Below are 22,458 nucleotides of genomic sequence, written 5' to 3'. Positions count from 1 at the left end.
AAGGATAATGGCCTCCAGCTCCATCCATGCCCCTGTGAAGGATGTAATCTTGTTCTTATTTATTTATTTTTGAGATGAAATATCGCTCTGTCACCCAGGCTGGAGTACAGTGGTGCAATCGCAGCTCACTGCAAGCTCCGCCTTCTGGGTTCAAGTGATTCTCTTGCCTCAGCCTCCTGAGTCGCTGGGAGGATTACAGGCACTGCCCTGCCAACCACACCTGACTAATTTTTGTATTTTTAGTAGAGATGGGGTTTCACCACATTGGCCAGAGTGGGCTTGAACTCCTGACCTCAAGTGAGCCACCAATCTTGGCTTCCAAAAGTGTTGGGATTACAGGCATGAGCCAATGCACCCAGTCTCTCATTCTTTTTTATGGCTGGCTAGTATTCCATGGTGTATATGTACCACATTTTCTTTATCCAGTCTATCATTATTGGGCATTTAGATTGATTCTATGTGTTTGCTATTGTGAATAGTGCGGCAATGAACATACAAGTGCATGTGTCTCTATAGTAGAAAAATTTATATTCTTTTGGGTATATACCCAGTAATGGGATTGCTGGGTCCAATGGTATTTCTGTCTATAAGTCTTTGAGGAATCACCACACTGTCTTCCACAATGATTGAGCTAATTTATACTCCCAACAACAGTGTATAGGCATTCCTTTTTCTCCACAACCTCGCTGGCATATTTTTTGACCTTTTAATAACAACCATCCTGACTGCTGTGAGATGGTATCACATTATGGTTTTGATTTGCATTTCTCTACTCATCATTGATGAGCTTTTTTTCATATACTTGTTGGCTGCATGTACGTCTTCCTTTGATAAGTGTCTGTTCGTGTGTTTTGTCCACTTTTTAATTGCATTGTTTTTCTCTTGTATGTTTGTTTAAGTTCCTTATGTCCTGTCTATAAATTGATATAAAATAAGCAAACAGGGCAATCAGGCAAGAGAAAGAAATAAACGGTATTCAGTTAGGAAAAGAAGAAGTCAAATTGTCCCTGTTTGCAGATGACATGATTGTATATTTAGAAAACCCCATTGTCTCAGCCTAAATTCTCCTTAAGCTGATAAGCAACTGCAGCAAAGTCTCAAGATACAAAATTAACATGCAAAAATCACAAGCATTCTTATACACCAGTAACAGACAAACAGAGAGCCAAATCATGAATGAACTCCCATTCACAATAGCTTCAAAGAGAATAAAATACCTAGGAATCCAACTTACAAGGGATGTAAAGGACCTCTTCAAGGAGAACTACAAACCACTGCTCAGTGAAATAAAAGAGGACACAAATAAATGGAAGAACATACTATGCTCATGGATAGGAAGAATCAATATTGTGAAAATGGCCATACTGTCCATGGTAATTTATAGATTCAATGCCATCCCCATTGGCTTTCTTCACAGAATTGGAAAAAACTTCTTTAAAGTTCATATGGAACCAAAAAAGATCCCACATTGCCAAGACAATCCTAAGCCAACAGAACAAAGCTGGAGGCATCACGCTACCTGACTTCAAACTATACTACAAGGCTACAGTAACCAAAAGAGCATGGTACTGGTACCAAAACAGAGATATAGACCAATGGAACAGAAGAGAGCCCTCAGAAATAATACCACACATCTACAGCCATCTGATCTTTGACAAACCTGACAAAAACAAGAAATGGGGAAAGGATTACCTATTTAATAAATGGTGCTAGGAAAATTGGCTAGCCAGAAGTAGAAAGCTGAAATTGGATCCTTTCCTTACTCCTTATACGAAAATTAATTCAAGATGGATTAGAGACTTAAATGTTAGACCTAAAACCATCGAAACCCTAGAAGAAAACCTAGGTAATACCATTCAGGACATAGGCATGGGCAAGGACTTCATGTCTAAAACACCAAAAGCAATGGTTACAAAAGCCAACATTGACAAATGGGATCTCATTAAACTAAAGAGCTTCTGCACAGCAAAAGAAACTACCATCAGAGTGAACAGGCAACCTACAGAATGGGAGAAAATTTTTGCAATCTACTCATCTGACAAAGGGCTAATATCCAGAACCTATAAAGAACTCAATCAAATTTACAAGAAAAAAACAAACAACCCCATCAAAAAGTGGGCAAAGGATATGAACAGACACTTCTCAAAAGAAGACATTCATACAGCCAACAGACACATGAAAAAATGCTCACTATCACTCACCATCAGAGAAATGCAAATCAAAACCACAATGAGATACCATCTCACACCAGTTAGAATGGCAATCATTAAAAAATCAGGAAACAACAGGTGCTGGAGAGGATGTGGAGAAATAGGAACACTTTTACACCGTTGGTGGGACTGTAAACTAGTTCAACCATTGTGGAAAACAGTGTGGCGATTCCTCAAGGATCTAGAACTAGAAATACCATTTGACCCAGCCATCCCATTACTGGGGATATAGCCAAAGGATTATAAGTCATGCTGCTATAAAGACACATGCACATGTATGTTTATTGCGGCACTATTCACAATAGCAAAGACTTGGAATCAACCCAAATGTCCATCAGTGACAGACTGGATTAAAAAAATGTGGCACATATACACCATGGAATACTATGCAGCCATAAAAAAGGATGAGTTCATGTCCCTTGTAGGGACATGGATGCAGCTGGAAACCGTCATTCTCAGCAAACTATCACAAGAACAGAAAACCAAATACCACATGTTCTCACTCATAGGTGGGAATTGAACAATGAGATCACTTGGACACAGGAAGGGGAACATCACACACTGGGTCCTATTGTGGGGAGGGGGCAGGGGGGAGGGATAGCATTAGGAGATATACCTAATGTAAATGACAAGTTAATGGGTGCAGCACACAAACATGGCACATGTATACATATGTAACAAACTCACATGTTGTGCACATGTACCCTAGAACTTAAAGTATAACAAAAATAATAATAATAATAATAAGCAAACAAAAATAAAGCTAAAAAAATTAAAAAATAATTTTTGTTTAAGTTCTGTATAGATGCTGGATAATATACCTTTGTCAGATGCAAAGTTAGCAAAACTTTGATAGTTTCTTTGCTGTACAAAACTAAAAATTTTTAGTTTAATTAGATCTCATTTGTCAATTTTTGCTTTTGTTGCAATTGTTTTGACATCTTCATCATGAAATCTTTGCTTGTGACTATGTCCTGAATGCCTAGGTTGTCTTTCAGGGTTTTCGTAGTTTGGGGTTTTACATTTAAGTCTTTAATCCATCTTGAGTTATTTTTTTGTACATGGCATAAAGAAGTAGTCCAGTTTCAATTTTCTGCCTATCCCAGCACTATCTATTGAATTTACTGAATCCTTTCCTCATTGCTTGTTTTCATCAAATTTGTCAAAGATCAGATAGTTGTAGGTTTGTGATCTTATTTCTGGGTTCTCTATTCTGTTCCATTGGTCTATGTGTCCTTTTACCAGTACCACACTGTTTTGGTTACTATAGCCTTGTAGTATAGTTTGAAGTCAGATAGTGTGATGTCTCCAGCTTTGTTCTTTTTGGTTAGGATTGCCTTGGCTATTCAGGCTTTTTGGGTTCCATGTAAATTTTATTTTTCATTTATTTATTTTTTTGAGACAGAGTCTCACTCTGTTGCCCAGGCTGAAGTGCAGTGGCATGATTTCAGCTGACTGCATCCTCTGCCTCCTATGTTCAAGTGATTCTCCTGCCTCAACCTCCCAAGTAGCTGGAATTATAGGTGCACGCCACCATGCCCAGCTAATTTTTGCATTTTTAGTAGAGATGGGTTTTTGCCAGTTTGGCCAGGCTGATCTCAAACTCCTGACCTCAAGTGATCCGCCAACCTCAGTTTCCCAAAGTGCTGACATTACAGGCATGAGTCACCACGCCTGGCTTGGTTCCATATGAATTTTAAAATGTTTTTTTCTAGTTCTGTGAAGAATGTCAATGGTAGTTTAATGGGAATAGCACTGAACCTATAAATTGCTTTGGGCAGTATGGCCATTTTAACAATATTGATTCTTCCTATCCATGAGCATGAAATGTTTTTCCTTTTGTTTGTGTCATGTCTGATTTTTTTGAGCAGTGGTTTGTAGTTCTCCTTATAGAGATCTTTCTCTTTCCTTGTTAGCTGTATTCCTAGGTATTTTAATCTTTTTGTGGCAATTGTGAATGGGAGTTGGTTCATGATTTGGCTCTCAGCTTGACTGTTGTTTGTGGATGGGAATACTAATGATTTTCCACATTGATTTCGTTTCCTGAGACTTTGCTGAAGTTGCGTATCAGCTTAAGAAGCTTTTGGACTGAGACAGTATGGTTTTCTAGTTACAGGATCATGTCAACTGTAAATAGGGATAGTTTGACTTCCTCTCCCTATTTGAATGCCTTTATTTCTTTCTCTTGCCTGATTGTCCTGGCCAGAACTTCTAATACTATGTTGAATAGGAGTCATAAGGGAAGGTGTCTTTGTCTTGTGCTGGTTTTCAAAGGGAACATTTCCAGCTTTTGCCCATTCAGTATGATGTTGGCTGTGGGTTTGTCATATACGGCTAATAAAAGGGATTTAAATCAATCCTCACGAGTGCCTTCACATTGGACTTGGTGGTAGAAAAAATTCAGTTGATCCTCACTGCTCTTTTTTCTTCTCCAACTTTCTCCATTCTCACCTCCAAATAATGAAGAATGTCCCATCATGTCAAGTTTGCCTTTGTGTTATTACAGCTCTTGATGATATTTTTTGAACGTTTTGCTTCTTTTGAAACTGAATTCCAACATCTACTTGTGATATTTGCTCTTTCCTCTTAAGGAGTTCTGATGAGGGCTGGGGGAGTTGAGTTCCTAGGGGTGGTATGGACTCATTGAAGTTTAATTAGATCCTCCCTGGACCAGAGACCTAGTTACTGATGGAAGCAGACTTGTAGTGTCCTCCTCTCCAAACCCATTCTCCTCCCCCATCACCAAATGCACTTTCCTCTTCTTCCAGGGCATCATCTAGAAACTGAATGTTATAGCCACCCTTGCAGCTAATGGTGGCCATGTGACTCAATTTCTCACTGATGGAGTGCAAGCAGAAGTGATGGATGTAACTTCTGCTTCACTTGTTAATAGGAAATGATTTTCCCTGGACTTGCTCTATTACTCCTCATGCTAACTGGACACAGACATGCCTGAAAAGCACCTTCTGCTTTCCACACAAGCTAATGTCCTGGGAAAAGGAGGAAGATGATGGAAGCAACCTATGTCCCTGAATGACCACATAGAGCAGAGCTGCCCTATAGCCTCAATCAGATACTGTTGCATGAGAGACAAGTAAGCTTCAGTCTGTTGCAAGCCACTGTATATATTGTATATTTGGGATGTTTTTATTGAGCACTTTGCCTGTACTCCTATTGTTCCTCTGAGCCAGGACAGATTTATTCCTTTTCTGCCCATATTATACCATGGGGTATGGATAATGCCCTGTGGATGTGGGAAGAAAAATACATCTCTGCTGTCCCCTACTAAAATCATTCCACACACAATGCATCTAATCAACATTTAATGAGTTCATACCTTATTCAGCACTCTGGGGTAGGCATTGTGTGAGAAATAATAGCAGCTTTGCTTCTCAGAAAAAATAAGAAATCACACCCAGCAGGAAAAATCATAAGCGATCTTAAAAAAATGTGCAGTGGTGGCTGTGGGTCTCATGTATGTGAAGGATTTCACAAACGGAGATGAAGAAATGGAAATTCTCAGCAAGAGAGGAGGATTTACTAGCAAAGAGACAGGAAAAAAAAAAAAAAAAAAACCCAAAAACTTCAGCTTGGCTACAGTGTGATGGGCATGATGAGAAAATAGGAGATAAAACCAAAAACATATAGTTGGAGGCCATTTTTAAAGAAGTATCAGACCAAGAAGACAGGCCTTGGCAAAGTGTGGAGGTTTTAGCTAAAGGACTGAAAATCTGTTTCCAACTCTTATAATTCAGCTAGACCTAGACAAAAGTTCTTTTTGCATTTTATTTGAAATGACTTTTGTTGCTGCTTCCTAACAAGTGATAGCATTAATTTGGTGAATTGTTTTGAAGATATGAGACACTTTATAAATATTGATAGTAAAGTATTAATTTTATTTTCATAGCTACCATAGACCATACCACTGAGTTACTTGGTAATCCTATGAAAATGCTAACTTTTTTCACACCAATTTTCTAGTCCAATCAGTAGTGGAAATGCCAAACTAATTGAAATGTATTTAGAACTACATGATTTCTAAATTTGTGCATGTAATATTTGTTTTTCTTTCATTAGCCATACTATCAAATCAAAATGCATACCTACATGCTTTTAAACTCGCATACTTGATTTTCCAGATTGCATTTTTTTCAAATGTAAGTAAGAGGAATGTACATATTTCTTGTTTGTGTTTGGGTTACACTCTTGATGGTGATGGTTTCTTTACCACTTGCCCAAACTAAATCATTATTCTCTATTATTCTAAGAAAGTAGTGTTGATGGGTTGGGATTTTAAGCACACCTAGTGTAAGATCCATAAGAAAATTTTTTTTTTTGTCCGAGTTACTGCACAACGATGAGAAGTATAAATGCATAAGTCAAGCTTCCACTGATTATGTTAACAGTATTATGTGGAAGTGATGCCTCACTACAAAATTTTATTTAAGGACTACTCTCACTTCTGGAAGCAAAATTTCTTCCAAATTCATTAACTTGTGCCAATAAATTATCATAATTAAAGAGTGGGAAAGTCTATAGAAAATTTAGATAGATAGAGATGATAGAGATACAGAGAGAAAGAGAGTTTTTTTCCTGAATTGCATATAAGCTCAGTGTGGTCAGAGACATTATATCTCCCCCATCACCCCTGTCACCCTACCCTTGAAAACTAACCCCATCTATTATTCTGGAAGTATAGAATAAGAGATATTAAGGAATCATAATATTAAAAATCACCAGCGTGTTTCCCAGGGAAAAAGCCAATACTACTACTATACTTTCTTGTTATTAACTCACTTGGTTTTAATTATTTTTCAAAAACTCACATTCCTAATGCCTCACCTATCTATGCAATATTAGATCTCAATTATGCTTCTACATACACCTTTGACATTGCCCTTGGAAAATCCCAATTTTTGTCTTACAATAGAAAAAAAGTCATTATCCCTCCCTACTATTTTCTTAAGTTAGTCTAGTATTCTACTTAGACTATTATGCTGGAATACTACTGTTCTACTTAGAACATCAGGCTAATCATCAAGTATAATTCATTATTGTTTTCATTAACTAATTTTAGGTAATTTTGTACCCCTACAAATTCTCTTGAAACAAAGTCCCTATGTGCATATCTGTCAATACATAATCAGCTCCCTGGTAGAAATCGCTATGATAGCGGGTGTCAAATAGTTTTTCTTTGCTCCAGGCAGCCTGGAAGAATAAATTTTAAATGTGTTTTCTTTCTAAATGACCTAACTACTGGATTTTGCATAACAATATCTGCTAAAAAGGTAATCTGATATTATCTGTTTATTGTCTTTCTTTCTCCACTAGAATGTAAGCTTTCTAAAAACAGGGATTTTTTTTTTTCCACAGCTGTGTCCTTAGTACATAGAAAATTGACTGAGACATAGTTGAAACTCAGGAATTATCTGTTGAATTAATGAATAGATATGAAAAGCAGAAGGTATTTATCTGGGTCAAGAAGAGACACAGGATAAGGCCTTCAGAGTCTGCTAAATTCCTCGGATGTTATCCTAGGGGAAAACGAAGGAGGCCAAGTTTTCTGAGCGTTTCCACTTTCCATTGGTGCACCTCTCTGCCACACTTCCAGGGCTCTGACTCTGCTGTCAGGAGCAAAACAGTCTCACAAAAAAATAATTCATTAGCTGTCAATTCAGGGAATAATTATCAAGCACCAACCATGTGTCCCAGGCATTACACTAGGTCCTACAGTTGATAATAATAATATCAAGATAGGGACTCTGCTCATCATCTGGTGATAAGTGCTAGGAGCACAGAAAGGAAAACAATTACCAGCCTATTGCCTTGTCATGGGAACACTCAAGCTGCCATGTGCAGACACTCATGTGATAAGGAACTGAGGCCTCCTGCCAACAGCCACATGAGCAACACATCAAAGTAGTGGATCCTCCATCCCCACTTGAGCTTTCAGATTACTGATGGCCCTGCCAACTTCTTGACATCAACCTCAAGAGAGATCCTGTGCTAGAATCACCCAGCTAAGCTGTTCCTAAAGTTCTGACTCACAGAAACTGTGAAAAATATGGTTCTTGTTTTAAGCCACTAAGTTTGAGGATAATTTGTTGTGCAGCAACAGATGACTAACATAGACTTCAGTGAAAAATGAACTTAAAAATGGGTTGCTAACCGTTGCTCATGGGGGAAAATGTTTTCACCTCAGATGTACATTGCTGCAAGATTTCTTGGGATGTGCAGACAGGTCACTATCCAAAGCACATGCTGTAATGCACTAAGGATTTGGAGTTCCAAAGTTCCTTCCTGGTAACTGATCGCAACTCCAGCCTAACAGACTGATCTTCCTAAAAGTCAAGAAAGTGGGTGGGTCACCTGAGGTTAGGAGTTTGAGACCAGCCTGACCAATATGGTGAAACCCCATCTCTATTAAAACAAATACAAAAATTAGCCAGGCTTGGTGGTGTGTGCTTGTAATCCCAGCTACTCAGGAGGCTGAGGCTGGGAAAATCGCTTGAACCCGGGAGACAGAGGTTGCAGTGAGCCCAGATTGTGCCACTGCACTCCAGCCTGAGCAACAGAGTGAGACTTCATCTCAAAAAATAAACAAATAAATAAAAAATAAAAGCCAAACAAACCGGGTCTGATGAAGCAAGAAGTTAAGAACTGGATTCATTTGTTCGGTACCAAATACGACCACATAAAATATATGCACATCTCCACTAAGTATTAAATCTCTGACAAATAACTATACGTTAATCCTAAAATCCAAAACAAAACTCATTCAGTTTCAACATAAAAATAAATAAAATATAATGTAATTAACAATAAAATCTACCTAAGAGAGAAAGAATGAGAGTTACGACCTGGAAATATTTCCACTGATGAGATTGATTTGTTGTTTGATCACCTCCACTGCTTGTTAGCGCCTTTAGGATTCCCCTCCTCTCACTGTTCCCTTTCTTCTGTTTCTATTAAAAATGCCTCCACTTCAATTTTAATAATGAAGCATTAATACTTTCATCAGCAAAGATACATTCTCTACTGGTCTTGTCTCATTTCCTTCCATGAAATATAGACCCAAGTCCCAAGTTTCTTGTTTTCCCTTGGCTTGGATCTGAGGGCAGCCTGACTCTTATAGCTTTCCTCTGTAACATCTACCATTACACCTCACCCTAGTCTACATGCTGATCTTTTGTTCCCCACTGCCTGGACTGAGAACCTGGTCCATAGTTAGTGCTAAATAAATACTAGTTGCTTTGTCCTTACCATAACTGTCACCACCATCACCATCATCATCATCATCACCACCACCACCATCACTGTCATCTCTAGAAGTCCCAGTTCCTTGTCTGGATTTCCAATCCTTTGTTCCCTAGCTGGTTAGCTTCAGTGGGCAATCCTGTCTATTTAGTGGTATGGATTCTCAACTTCGTCTGCTCAGAAATATATAACTTACCTGACCACTCCCTATCTTAGCCAATTTCCCTGGTCTTCAACCCCACGCCTTCCTCAATCTCCGGTACATTTATTTCCTTCTTTCATATAATCACAGCTTGTTAGAAGTAGAAATCACCTTAAAGATCATCTTGCTTAACTCCTACATTTTAAAATTGAGAAAAGCAAATTTAAGTAGGTGTTATAACTAGCGGAGCCCACTTTCCATTCTCCAAGTCCAAGGTGTCTTTGTCTATGACCATGGTTCTCAGCCAGGGATGATTTCAGCACCCAAGCAGTGTCTGGAAACATTTCTGATTGTCAAAACTTGAGGGGCAGAGTATGCTCCTGGCATCTGCTAGTGTTTAGCAGTATCCTTGTCCTCTACTCACATTTAATCCTACCACTATAAATGGTGCTATATAGGAGACAAATAACGTTAAGAAATTAACCTAAGTACACTTGACTAGCAAGTACAAAAGCCATCAATTACAAGGCCATCTGGCTTTAAGACACAATCCACTCTCCACCATGGTGCCCTTGTTAAAAGAAAAGTAAAAAAGTGCTGTATACTTCTGTTTCCCACCCGGCCTCTGTCTTTCTATGCCGATAGCACTCATGCAAACATGGTGAATGTTCCTAAAACCTGTCAGACTTTCTGTAAGAAGGGTGGCAAGCACCAACCCTACAAAGTGACACAGTACAAGAAGAGCAAGGATTCTCTGTATGCCCAGGGAAAGCGGCATTATGACAGGAAGCAGAGTGGCTATGGTGGGCAGACTAAACCGATTTTCCAGAAAAAGGCTAAAACTGCAAAAAAGATTGGGCTAAGGCTTGAGTGGTTGAGCCCAATTGCAAGTCTAAGGCTATTAAAAGATGCATTTTGAACTGGGAGGATATAAGAAGAGAAAGGGCCAAGTGATCCAATTCTCAGTGTCATCTTTTATTATGAAGACAGTAAAATCTTGAGTTTATGTTCAAAAGAGAAAAAAAAGGTAAAAAAAGTAATCCTCAATGTTAGTATCATAGTATTTTATATATTATACTACATTATAATTTTTTCATTTTCCCAAATTTGGACCATTTAAAGTTCTGAATTTCACAAGCATAAACTTATGTCCTCAGGGGAAGAAAATTACTACTATCCTTAGTTGGTGAGAAGAGGAAGTGCCTTCAATAAGTGGTGTAGGGCTCCCAGCCAAGTCTTCAGAGGAATCTACAATGATTTACCAGCTCAGCAAAGAAGAGGATGACATCTTGCCGACAACACTGCAGTCAGAATAAGTTACCATGGTTTGTTCTCATTCGAACAAGAAGTACATGAGGAAAAAGAAATATTTCCTGGACTTGTATGTACTTCCCTTTCACAAGTATTTCTTTTGTAAGTTGGTATTCCCCCAGCGGCCTTCTACCAAAAACGGCAGTCTTTTTGTGTGCCCTTGGACATGAGGCAGGTGGCACCAGGCCCACAGAACCTTGACAAGTGTGGAAGGACAAGAATGGAAAGAAAACAAAAATGAGAAACAGTATCTCCTAAGAAGATCTTTCAGAGTTTATTTTGTCAACCACCTACAAGAGATGGAAAAGCAGAACAAAGCCCATTGATGTCTCTCATGGCATTTTAACAAGAGAGTGTGGCAGACAATTTCATTCCTGATGCTCTGACATGTACTAATTTTCAGACTCAGCGATCAGCACCCATGTTCTCTGCCTGTTTTGTTAATGATTCAAAGTGTATGCTTATTTTGTGCTATATATATACACACACATAAATCTGTAAAATCATAATAGCATTTTGATGGAATCATGCTGTCTCTCAATGGAATCTAATTGGTAATTTGCCTCTAATTTTTATAATTACTTGAGTGACATGAATCCTAGAATAGTAAGGAAGCCCATGGTCTTGCCATAATAATACCATAATTACCATAAATAATACTTTGATGAATCACAGCTTCTTTATTCCTTCTTCTTTACTCAACATTATTTCTAACTTAGCAGTGATATCTTCATACTGCTTTTTTGTTTACCAGACTGATTCTTCTAGAAGCTTGTAAATTCCTTGAAGATAGGAATCATGTCCCATTTTTCTTTTTATCTCCAGAGCCTAGGATAGTACCCAGCACAAGTTAAGTGCTTAATAAATATGGGTCAGGCTGGGCACAACGGCCCACGCCTGTAATCCCAGCAGTTTGGAAGGACGAGGCGAGTGGATTGTCTGACCTCAGGAGTTCAAGACCATCCTGGACAATATGGCAAAACCCTATCTCTACAAAAAATATTTAAAAGTAGCTGGGCGTGGTGACACAAGCCTGTAGTCCCAGCTACTTGGGGGATTGAGGCAGGATGATGGCTTGAGCCTGAGAGGTCAGGGCTGCAGTGAGCCATGTTCACGCCACTGCACTCCAGCCTGGGTGACAAAGGGAGACTCCATCTCTTAAAAAAATTAAATTACATTACCTTTTAAAAATAAAATTAAAAAATAATAAAATTTATATTGGTCAGGTTATCTAATGAATAAATAAATAACTGCTTGAGTGAATAAATGAAATAACAAGTCACGACCACTGGATTTCTCAGTAGCTCTTTATCTGCCATAGTAAGGACACAGAACCCACATTTTGCCACTATCAGAGGATCAGGGAATGAGGCAAAGGAGAAGTCCCTGGACACCAGAAAGCTTTCTCTGGGAGTGAAAGCCAAACAGCTGCTGGATGCTTCTCAGAACTGTGAATAAAGATATCAGGTTTCTAGGGCTGTATTTACTGTACACATAAATTAACTTGAGTATTACACTATTGACAAAATATATACTTGCCATCCTAAACATCAACAGGAACTAGAATAGGCAGTATTGTTAGATCACATTACGTTCTGTGTCTTCTGCCTCCCAACGGTTAAATATCTGTACACTGGTGGCAATGAACTGGATATATACACCACAATCCCTCCAAGCTCCAACATTCTGTCACCACTAGGGTACTAGGCACCACTAGAGAACATGGGAGATGCAATTCTAAGTTAATCTTCACATTAGCATGTCCATTCTATGCAATTCAGTGTCTCTGCATGACAATTGTCAAGTTGCTTATTTTTCTAGTCTCAGTTTTCCTGTCTGAAAAATGGAGATTATAAAGTGAGTTTATAGTACTTGGTGAAGAAGCAGACATACGCTAAATAAATGTTAACTGTTGTGGTTTATAATATAGTTCCTGATGCTAATGACACAAGAAAAACAATTATTACAATGTGCTGTGTGTAACAAGAGCTGTAATTTCAGAATACTGCAGGAACCCAAAGAGAGTATCCAGCTTCTGAAGATGTTGCCTTATCTGAGACATTGAGGATCATTAAGAGTGTAGGTTTCATCAGGTAAAGGGGTGAGATGGCATTGCAGGCATAAGGGATAGCTTGGGCAAAGGTGTAGAGGCTGAAAATCTCATGGCATAGACCACACTCTCCAAGCAGTTTGGGGTTGCTGGAGTGCAAGGGTGGAGATATGGCAGGAGAGGTATGCAAGGGCCGTTAAGAAGGACTTTATCCTGTGGTGAGAGCCATGGAACTATGTTAAATAAAGACTCACTTGACCATACCTGCATTCAGAAAGAAAGTTCTTGTGGCTGAGTAGAAGATGGTAACAACATTGAACTTGCCTGAGCCCTGTGTTCCTTGAAAATGGTAATGGTTTAGGGATGCAGGAATCCCTTTTGTTTTCTGGAGACAGCTTGCTACAAGGAAACGAGTCCCTATATAATTTAAATAATACTCATATGTGTCTCCACCATCACTCTAATTTACCTATGACAAAGCCAGACACAGACCCTTCAAATTCCCATTTTTTGCCTCAGAAATAATTAGGTAAATGTTTTTCCCCGGTGACAAACCAGAACAAAATGCTTGTTAGTCAAACCTCATTTAATATTTGGTGAAGATTCTCTCCTCCCTGCCTACTCCCTGACTTTGGCCCACCCTCAGCTTCAACCAGCACACAACCCTCCTTAGCAACCTCCCCCTACACTGAGAACTGGCTGGCATTACAACACACTCTGGTCTACTGTCCACTTAGGCCATTCTCTTTTATTTCATTTTCCTGCACCCGGTTCTCTCTCCTTATTTATTCCTCCCCCTGAAAGAGAGATTCTTTTGATGTTTGCAGATCTCATGGTCAGAGCATTCTCTTTATTATAACTATCATGAGAACAGTATGAGGGAAACCACCTCCATGATCCAATCACCTCCCTGATGCAATAATTCCTTCCTTCCATTCTCCCTACTACCCGCCATCTTGCAATAATCATTTTGAATAAAGCCTCTTCTTACTAATCCAGACCAATGTTTTATTTTTGACAATGGATTGGACACACCTGGAGATTACACAGGGACCATTGCACTAGTCCAGACCAGAGTCGATGAGCCTCTGAACTAGGACACTGAAGTGGCATAGAGTGACAAGAAATGTTTACAAGGCAAATGTGATGGGAATGAATGATACACCAGACAAGGGAGAGAAGGAAGGGTCTGTGTCTTCACCAAGTGTGTGATCTTGCCCTGGGAACTGTAGTCAGAACTAAATGGCACTCCCCCTGTACCTACTGCAACCCTATATCCTTGCACCTACAATTTATAATCATGTTTTTGTAAATGTCTCCTTTGAGACATTGAAAGAATCCTTGAGAACAGGATTCATCATGATTTGTTGCCTCTGCTCTCAGGACTGAGCAGAGTGCCTGATGTCCTAGAAATGGTCACTAAGTGTTCATTAAATTCACTTTGAGATTAATTCATAAAACTGATTCAAGATTTCTTAAGACATCTCTATGGGTAAAAGTTCTCAGTAAATAATTATAAAGCATTTAGAATACAAGCCCTGTGGCTTCTGAATTGAGAGAAGAAGTAACTGTGAAGGTACTATTCGCTAATATTTTTTCTAGACTTACTATTTAGCACTGTGCTAAGCCCTTTGAATGCACTATTTTGTGATATTGTGATAGAATAAGAAATATATATTTTGCTTTTAGTCCATTTCCTGGCACACAGCTCCTAAAATCCTTGAATCTCTGAAGTGATAAGCATCCTTTTGTAAGCTAATGAGATGGCTGATGGCTGGGAGTTCCTGGAGAGCCTCAGGGTTGGGGGCTGGTTACCAGGGGAACCAACTTTGTGATTAGAGGGCTGGAACTTTCAGCCTCAACTGAGGCTGAAGTTTAAGTTGATCACTAAGGACCAATAGCTTAATCAATCATGCCTATGTAATGAAGACTCCAAAAAACCCAAAACTTAGAGTTCAAAGAGCTTCCAGTTGCCAAAAATGTAGATATTTAGGAAGGTTCTAGTTGCCAAAGGTGTGGCACATCGGGACAGGGCATGGAAGTTCTGCACCCCTTTTTGCAACTGCCCAGGAGGTTCATATTGTCTGATGCCCAGATAAAGCCAATTTATCAAGATGGCGGGATTACAATAAATAAAAAGTTTAACACTCTTAGAGCCAACTAAACAGGAAATCAGAGTTTTATTATTACTCAAATTAGTCTCCCTGAAAATTCAGAGGCTAGGGTTTTTCAAAGAGAGTTTCGCAGGCAGGGGGCTAGGGAATGGGGAATGCTGATTGGTTGGGTTGGGAATGAAATCACTGGGATTGGAGTTGTCCTCTTGTGCTGAATCAGTTCCTGGTTAGAGGGCCATAATACAGGATGAGCCAGTTTATTGATCTGGGTGGTACCAGTTCATTAATCAGAATTCAGGGTCTGAAAATTACCTCTGTACTAGTTTGTTTTCACACTGCTGTAAAGAAATACCTGAGACTGGGTAATTTAAAAAGGAAAGAGGTTTGATTGACTCACAGCTCTGCATGACTGGGGAGGCCTCATGCAACTTACAATCATGGCAGAAGAACAAGCAGGCATGTCTTACATCTCAGCAGGTGAGATAGAAAGCATGTGAAAGAGAAACTGTCAAGCACTTATAAAACCATCAGATCTCATGAGAACTCACTCACTATCATGAGAATAGTATTGGGGAAACTGCCTCCAGGATTCAATCACCTCCCAGTAGATCCCTCCCTCAACAAAAGGGGATTACAATTAGAGATGAGATTTGGGTGGGGACACAGAGCCAAACCATATCAATCTCAAATACTAAACTTGGGTTTTACAATAATGATGTTATCCGTACAAGCAACTGGGGAGGCTAGTGATCTTGTGGCCTCTGGCTCTTTGACTCCTGGGACATAATTTCTAATCTTGAGGCTAATTTGTTGGTTTTACAAAGCTGATCTGGTTTTCAAGCAAGGAAGGATTTGTTTTGGCGGGGGGGCTATTATCATCTTTGTCTTAAACTATAAACAAAATTCCTCTCAAAGTTAGTATGGCATACACCCAGAAAGGAACAAAGGTAGCTCAGAGGTTAAAGGCAAGATGCAGTTGCTTAGGTCAGATCTCTCACTGTCATAATTTTCTCACTGTTATTGAAACTGGCCCAATTGTCCCATAGAACTGATGTTTATTGTTTCTTTTGACTAAACATAGAAATTGATACTCTCAATCTTAAAACTTAAAAGTTGCATTTGTTTTATCTGAGTTCCTCTCTTAAGAAACCAACCATCAGGCCTCCCATGTAGTGTCAAGAAACTGAAACTTATCAGATCACCACATCTGGACAATAAGATGCCAGACCCCTCAAGCATCATGATTGGCTAAGCAACCACCTGCTTCCTGTTGATCAGCTCCTTCATTACCCCCCCTAATTCCTGTTTACCTATGTGTAGTTACATTCCTTTCCTGCTATAAAACCCCCCAATTTTAGTTGGTCAGGGAGATGGATTTCAGACTCATCTCCCATCTCCTTGGCTGCATAGCTTGATTAAAGCCTTCTTCTTTGACAATACTGAGTGACTGGCTTTCTGTGTGGTGAGCAACGGGACCTAGACCAAACCCCTGGTGTTGTGGTAACAGATTTTGGTTCCCTGACTGAGAATGCATTGTCATGGCTCAGCTGTCATGGGTCAAGAGAATTTCAGAAGGCCTCCTAAGCAGCTGTCTGGCCCTTCTTTACCTGTAGTTGGATTTTGGTCTCTGTATTTGACCCTGCCAATGTAAATAAACTTTTAAAAAATGCCAGCCCCAACCGTGTTCCTGACTGCTTAGGAAGAACAGCTTTTGAAATTTGACACCTGCATCAAGATAGGAGAGTGTCCTTAGTGGGCCCAGACTGCAGGATCTGCTCTTCTCAATTTGGGAGATTTTTAAAGGAACTGCCATTTGGAGATTGAACAACCCTGACTGACTGAGAGAGGGAAGTATCCTGACTGTTTCAGTTTGGACACTCTTGGAGGCTTGTTTGCAGTTGTGTGTGCATCCAGGCAAGTGAATGTATTTTGTGGGTACTGGACAGCGGGATCTGCTTCTTTCTATTTGGATAATTCTACAGGAGTTTCCATTTGCGTGTTAAACAAGCCCAGCTGATTGAGAGAGGAAAGTACCGTAACTGTTTCAGTTTGAACAGTCTTGGGGCTTGTTGGTTGCTGCAGCCATTGGATTGTGTTTTTGTGATTGTGTGTGTGTGTGTGTGTGTGTGTCAGTATAGCCATGGGAAATCAGAATTTGATAAACTGATATCCTTTGGTAATACTGCTTGGCTTCAACATTTTTTATAATCTGGAGAAGTTTGGCCTTTCTGTGGGTTATGCTATTGAATGGGAAAGTGGGATGGAGTTCCATGTATCAAGGCTTTTATGCAAGCAAGGTTGGGCCTGGTTAGTATGCAATATTCTTCTGTGGTGCTGTTTGACTCCAGTGTTCTTTGGACACTGAGGAAGTTTGACCTTTAAAAACCAAACCGCCATGGAAACTGCTTTGCTCAAAATTTTGGTTCACAACCTCCTTTGAATTACCTATTGGAGCAAACAGAGTTTAGCCATGTGAATGTGTTTGTAAGACCAGTGAGATTGTATGGCTAGAGTTCTGAAGTAAAAGCTATTGGACCTCTGTTTGTATATGTGTGTACATATTTAGATGTGTTTATGTGTATGTACATTTGTTATGTTATGTTATATGTTTAATCTACCAAATTGGCTTATAAATAAAAGAACACTCATAAATTAAGTAAATGTGTCCAAGCATTGTCAACTTCATATGACTTAAATAAATCTTTCATAAACAAACAAGCTTTAAAATTATTGGTAAGATGAAAATAGAAATATCATCAGAAATGTTAGGATACATTTTTGTCTGGGTTTTATCTTTGTCTCTGCTAGATATTTTGAGATGTCAGTGTTTGGCACAGAAGTTTGTAAAACTATAAACCCAGTCAAAATAAAATGATCTTTGTGTGCCTTCGTTGATAAATGAAACTAGTTTAATGATGTTAGTTAGTCTAATAAAAACAACTGAATATTCTTAGTTATTAGAAAAAATACCTACATATTTAATTTTAAGGTTCTTACTTAGGTGAGCACCTGCTCTTCACAGACTGTAAAAATGGTTAACAAGGAAATAATTTTAAATGACTAGCTTTGTCTAATATCTCAGTTTTTAGAAGTAATCTAGATAAATTTTTATAAAATGAAGGAATTTAGTACATGTAAATAGGATAAATGCTTGTGGGTAAACTTTTTGTGTAATTTAAAATCTTAAAATTACTTTTGATACTCCTTGAATGTCTGGGTCATTTCCAGTTGAGAAAGTGTTATGATACAAGGAAACATGTTTTTTAAAATTGTGGTATGGTTCTTATCTATAAAATGCTAATATCTAATAGACAGTTTCAGAGTTCTTGCTTCCTAGGTTTACACTAAAATTTAAGGTTACTAACAATAAGAATTGTAGTTAATATGTAGTTTTGTACATAAAATGTGTCAAATAATATATGTCTTTATTGAAAAAAAGGAATAATTTTGTCTTATTCAAAAGTTATCTAAAGATTCATTCAAATTAGAGACTTGGAAATGTTATTTATAAAACAGGGTAGAAAGGAACCAGCAAACAAGTGACAAAAATGTAAAGAAAGTTATGAATATAAAGATATATTTTTGGTAAGAAAGGTTATTTTAAACAAGAGAAAACTTAGGACAAAGCAGAAAGTCCAAGCGTGCCATAGATGGTCTGTGCATGTCACATGTAGTTTTTTTGTCTGTTTCTCTGTATGTCTATCTTTGCATACATGCAGAGAAAATAAAAGTTGAAAAGATTTAGATAGTAAAATATTCTTTAAAACCCAATAGAAAATAAAAAAAATCTGGCTAATTAATGTTGCTCATAGTTAAAACTCTTAGTCTTGATGAAAGTGAATTGAGAAATATTATAAAGAAATACACTGGCAGTTTGGCAATTATTTTTTAATGCAGTTAAGCATGAAGCTACATTTAACATGGAGTCACATTTTACATACTTGCCACATTGCTTTGTTTCACACTGTGTCTGCTATTCTGCATAGATAGTAAGTACTAGCACTAATGCACTTAGTGGTCATGGGTCTAAAGTGATTTTCTTAATTGTACAAAATATGTAGTGGTATTGGTAGACTTAAAGACATTACTTTGTGTATAAGGAACAGGATATCCATCATGGGGTTTTTTTGTTTGTTTTTTTCTTTGCTTTTTAGACTCTGGGTAACAACTGCAGTCTCCATAGTCAATTGAGTAGGAGAAAAAATTGGGGTTACTTTCCTGTTTACTTTTGCTTTTAATTTTCATTTACTTGCTGTTTGTTCTCCTTGGGGTCTTACTTACATATACATATATAAAACTGTCAATGTTTTTTAGTTTCTAAATTAAGGTGTGTATTTGGTTCTGTGAATATTCATTTTGTTTCTTAGGCATTTCCAACAGTTCCGTATTTGCTCTGTTTATCTAAAATCCTAAGGAATCTTTGTCAAGCCTCCAAAAGAAAAAAAATTATCAAGCATACCAGCTATTTAAAACTGGATTGGTTTTGCTTACCTCTGATGATTTAGAGAACTATAACAGCCTTAAGTTTCCTGGCAAAAAATTCAAATAAAAGACTTATTTTTAATGTTCAGAATAGAAATAGTATAATATTTATTTTGTTATTTGGTAAAGAAGGTGGGAGTAGAATTGTTTAAATTATGTTTCTTTCCATTGAAATGTAATTCAATCAATAATTTAAGTTGATTTCGAGTCTTTTCCTTTAGGTGATGAGAAGAAAATTGTGGTATGGGAACAAAGTTTTAATGTTCAGGAAATATTGGCTTTGTTCTTAGGAAAATCATATTAACTGGGATTTCTCTCAAATTACTTTAGTTGTGTTTACCATTATTAAAATTAAGTGACATGCACTTGAATTAAGTAGTAATGAAAAATGTGAGACTTTTCAGTGACTTTTGATCCCAAGCCTTTATTACCATTAGGCCTTCAGATATATACTCAAAAACAAAATAAGTACAAGTGTTGCATTGGTTTAAAGATTCCAGTGGCAAAAGTTACCTAATAAGTTGTCAGTAGAAACCATTCTTGAAAATGTGTGATGGTACTCTTTTAAAAGAGCCGAAATGAAATTATTCTGTGCTTATTCTTACTAGGTCCCTGTTTGGTTGTATAGTATTTAAGTGAAAATTGATTATTTATCCTCTGCTGAATTTCTAAAACTGATATTTGCATTTACCATTTTTTAAGCGATAAAGAGAAAAGTTAATTGTCTTTCTTTGATAAGTTGTCATAGGAGCTGTCACTTTTTTTACGCTTTTTTTTCAGTTCTGTCACTAGGTTGCTAGCAATTAGACACATGCAAGAAATAACCTCACCACTTTAGTACAGTGGTTTGAAGTGCTGTGGGCAGTAACTACTGGACACTAAGTCACAGTGTTTTAATTTGTGACATGTTAGAGAGAATGATAGGACTTTCCACAGTATAAATGTCCTATTACCTAGTCCTTCTGTTGAAAAGTTACAAGGCTTTGACTCCAGGATCTAAAAAAGGCACTTACTCCCTTACTCCTTCTAAATCTTGAACATTCACACCAAAGCCTTATCTTCAGACCCAGGAGAAAGTAACAATCAAAATGAACTGCTTTCACACAAAGCCAAAAATTAAAACTATTCAATCCCTCTAGGCCCAGGAATTATCATGGGAGACATGGGCATGTGAGATTGTAAGGGCAGATTTTGAGGGATGAAATTAATTCACAGTTTCTCTATAAATTAAACATTAATATCAAAAGTACACTGATGCAAGGCCAGTGCTGGTATAATAGTGTTTTCTTGAAGCATCGATCTGCTCTTTAAAAAAAAAAAAATTGTAAAAGGTTATAAAAGGTTTTTGGAAATCTTACCTTATGGTCAAACTGATTAAAATTAGATAGACTTGTTTATAAAGCTTTATTAAAATTAGCTTTAACATTAATAATACACCATACAAATGTAAAATTTCTTTTTCTCTTTTGAACAAAATTTTTGTGTAATATTAATAAGAGATTTTTGTTTAACTTTTGAGTAAACTGCCGGGGAACAAAATGGAGGGGAGAAGACAGATTTAGCTGGCCATATGTTGTCTGTATTAGGTCTTATTGTTTGGAAAACTAAGTTTCATCTTTATCAAAAAGTATATGTTTTTATCATTTTGGCCAAATGAATGACTATTTTATAGTGACCTGCAAATCTATTTTGTGATATCAAGTGTCTTAAGCCTTTGACATTTGACAAACTTTCCAAAAGCAAAATATCAACTTCTAAATTCATCATTTTGACCTTACTCTAACTTTTTTTGGATATTGGGTCTCCTAAAGTTCAAGAGAGACATATTAGGATTATTTGTTCTGTTAAAGTTATGCAGGAAGCATCGTCAATATGAGGTGGTATTTAACTTTCTTTGGGTTATATTTATATAGATGTGCTGTTAATGTGTCTCAGGATTTTATGAGATTCCTAAAATCCTGATATGTCTTAACATATGTTGTCAGTAATAATTATGATTATTACATTAAATTTTTATATGCCACAAAAATATAAATTTTTATATGCCAAATTTCTTTGTCAATTGTGTCTGTCCTGAAACTTTTGTCATCCACAATTGTTTTGCTTTGATTCTTTGCAAAAAGCAGTTTATAATCAGCTATAGTCCAGGGCTTGCTTCTTTGGGAGAGTTCATGAAAAGGACTCTTCAATGCATGTTTCTCGTAACTGGAGATTATACCACTGGACTAGAGAAAAATGTCCAGGACTCTAATTGAAAGGTGGATGTGTTGATAACATTTACAAATCCAATATGGAGCAGAGCAGAAGTTGATTGCATGGACTGAACTAATGGAGGCAGAAATACTTTATAATGGCTTTTTTTCTTTGAAACATTGCTGATTCTTTCGCTTTTCATAGTCTACAGAATTTTTTCTTTGAGCTATTTATAGCCTTTAGCAAATAAGTAGAGTATGCAGAATTTGAGTCATATTCCTCTTTCTGCCTAATTTCTCCAGAATTCATAAACTATTTGTGAATATTCTCAATTCATGACAATGTGGTTGTTTGCATAAGTTCAATAAAAATTTGTTTTCTTTCATAATGGGATACAGTTGGAAGAACTGGTTATTTTCCCAGGGCTTTGACTAAAATGGCCTTGTGAGAGGTTTAAGAAAAGTCAATTTAGAAGAGCCTTTATGGACAGTGATTCTTGTTGTACTTCATGTGGGTAATCAGGCCCAGTATAGTGGGACTGAAGATTATTTTGCAGGTAGGTTGGTCCTGCTGTGATTTGTCTTTGGTGAAAGTTGTGGACTGGAGAGGAAAAAAAATGTACTTCTGAAGAAAATCATGATATTAGATTAACCTCTGATTCCTGAGTAGTCACATGATCACCCATGGCATGGAACTACC

At 37.6% G+C, this 22,458-nt stretch overlaps 1 protein-coding gene and 1 pseudogene across 1 annotated transcript in view; one reads left to right on the top strand and one right to left on the bottom strand.

Annotated features, from left to right (window-relative positions):
• Positions 1-22,458, bottom strand: part of RBIS (ribosomal biogenesis factor) — an 872,964-nt gene that overhangs the window by 637,275 nt on the left and 213,231 nt on the right. The gene's annotated exons all lie outside the window — the stretch shown is intronic.
• LOC126960660 (60S ribosomal protein L36a-like) lies at positions 10,268-10,610 on the top strand (annotated as a pseudogene).

Source organism: Macaca thibetana, chromosome 8, assembly GCF_024542745.1.
Source record: "Macaca thibetana thibetana isolate TM-01 chromosome 8, ASM2454274v1, whole genome shotgun sequence".
Taxonomy (NCBI): domain Eukaryota; kingdom Metazoa; phylum Chordata; class Mammalia; order Primates; family Cercopithecidae; genus Macaca; species Macaca thibetana.
The sequence above is the reverse complement of the archived record's forward strand: the minus strand, read 5'-3'. Positions and strand labels throughout refer to the sequence as shown.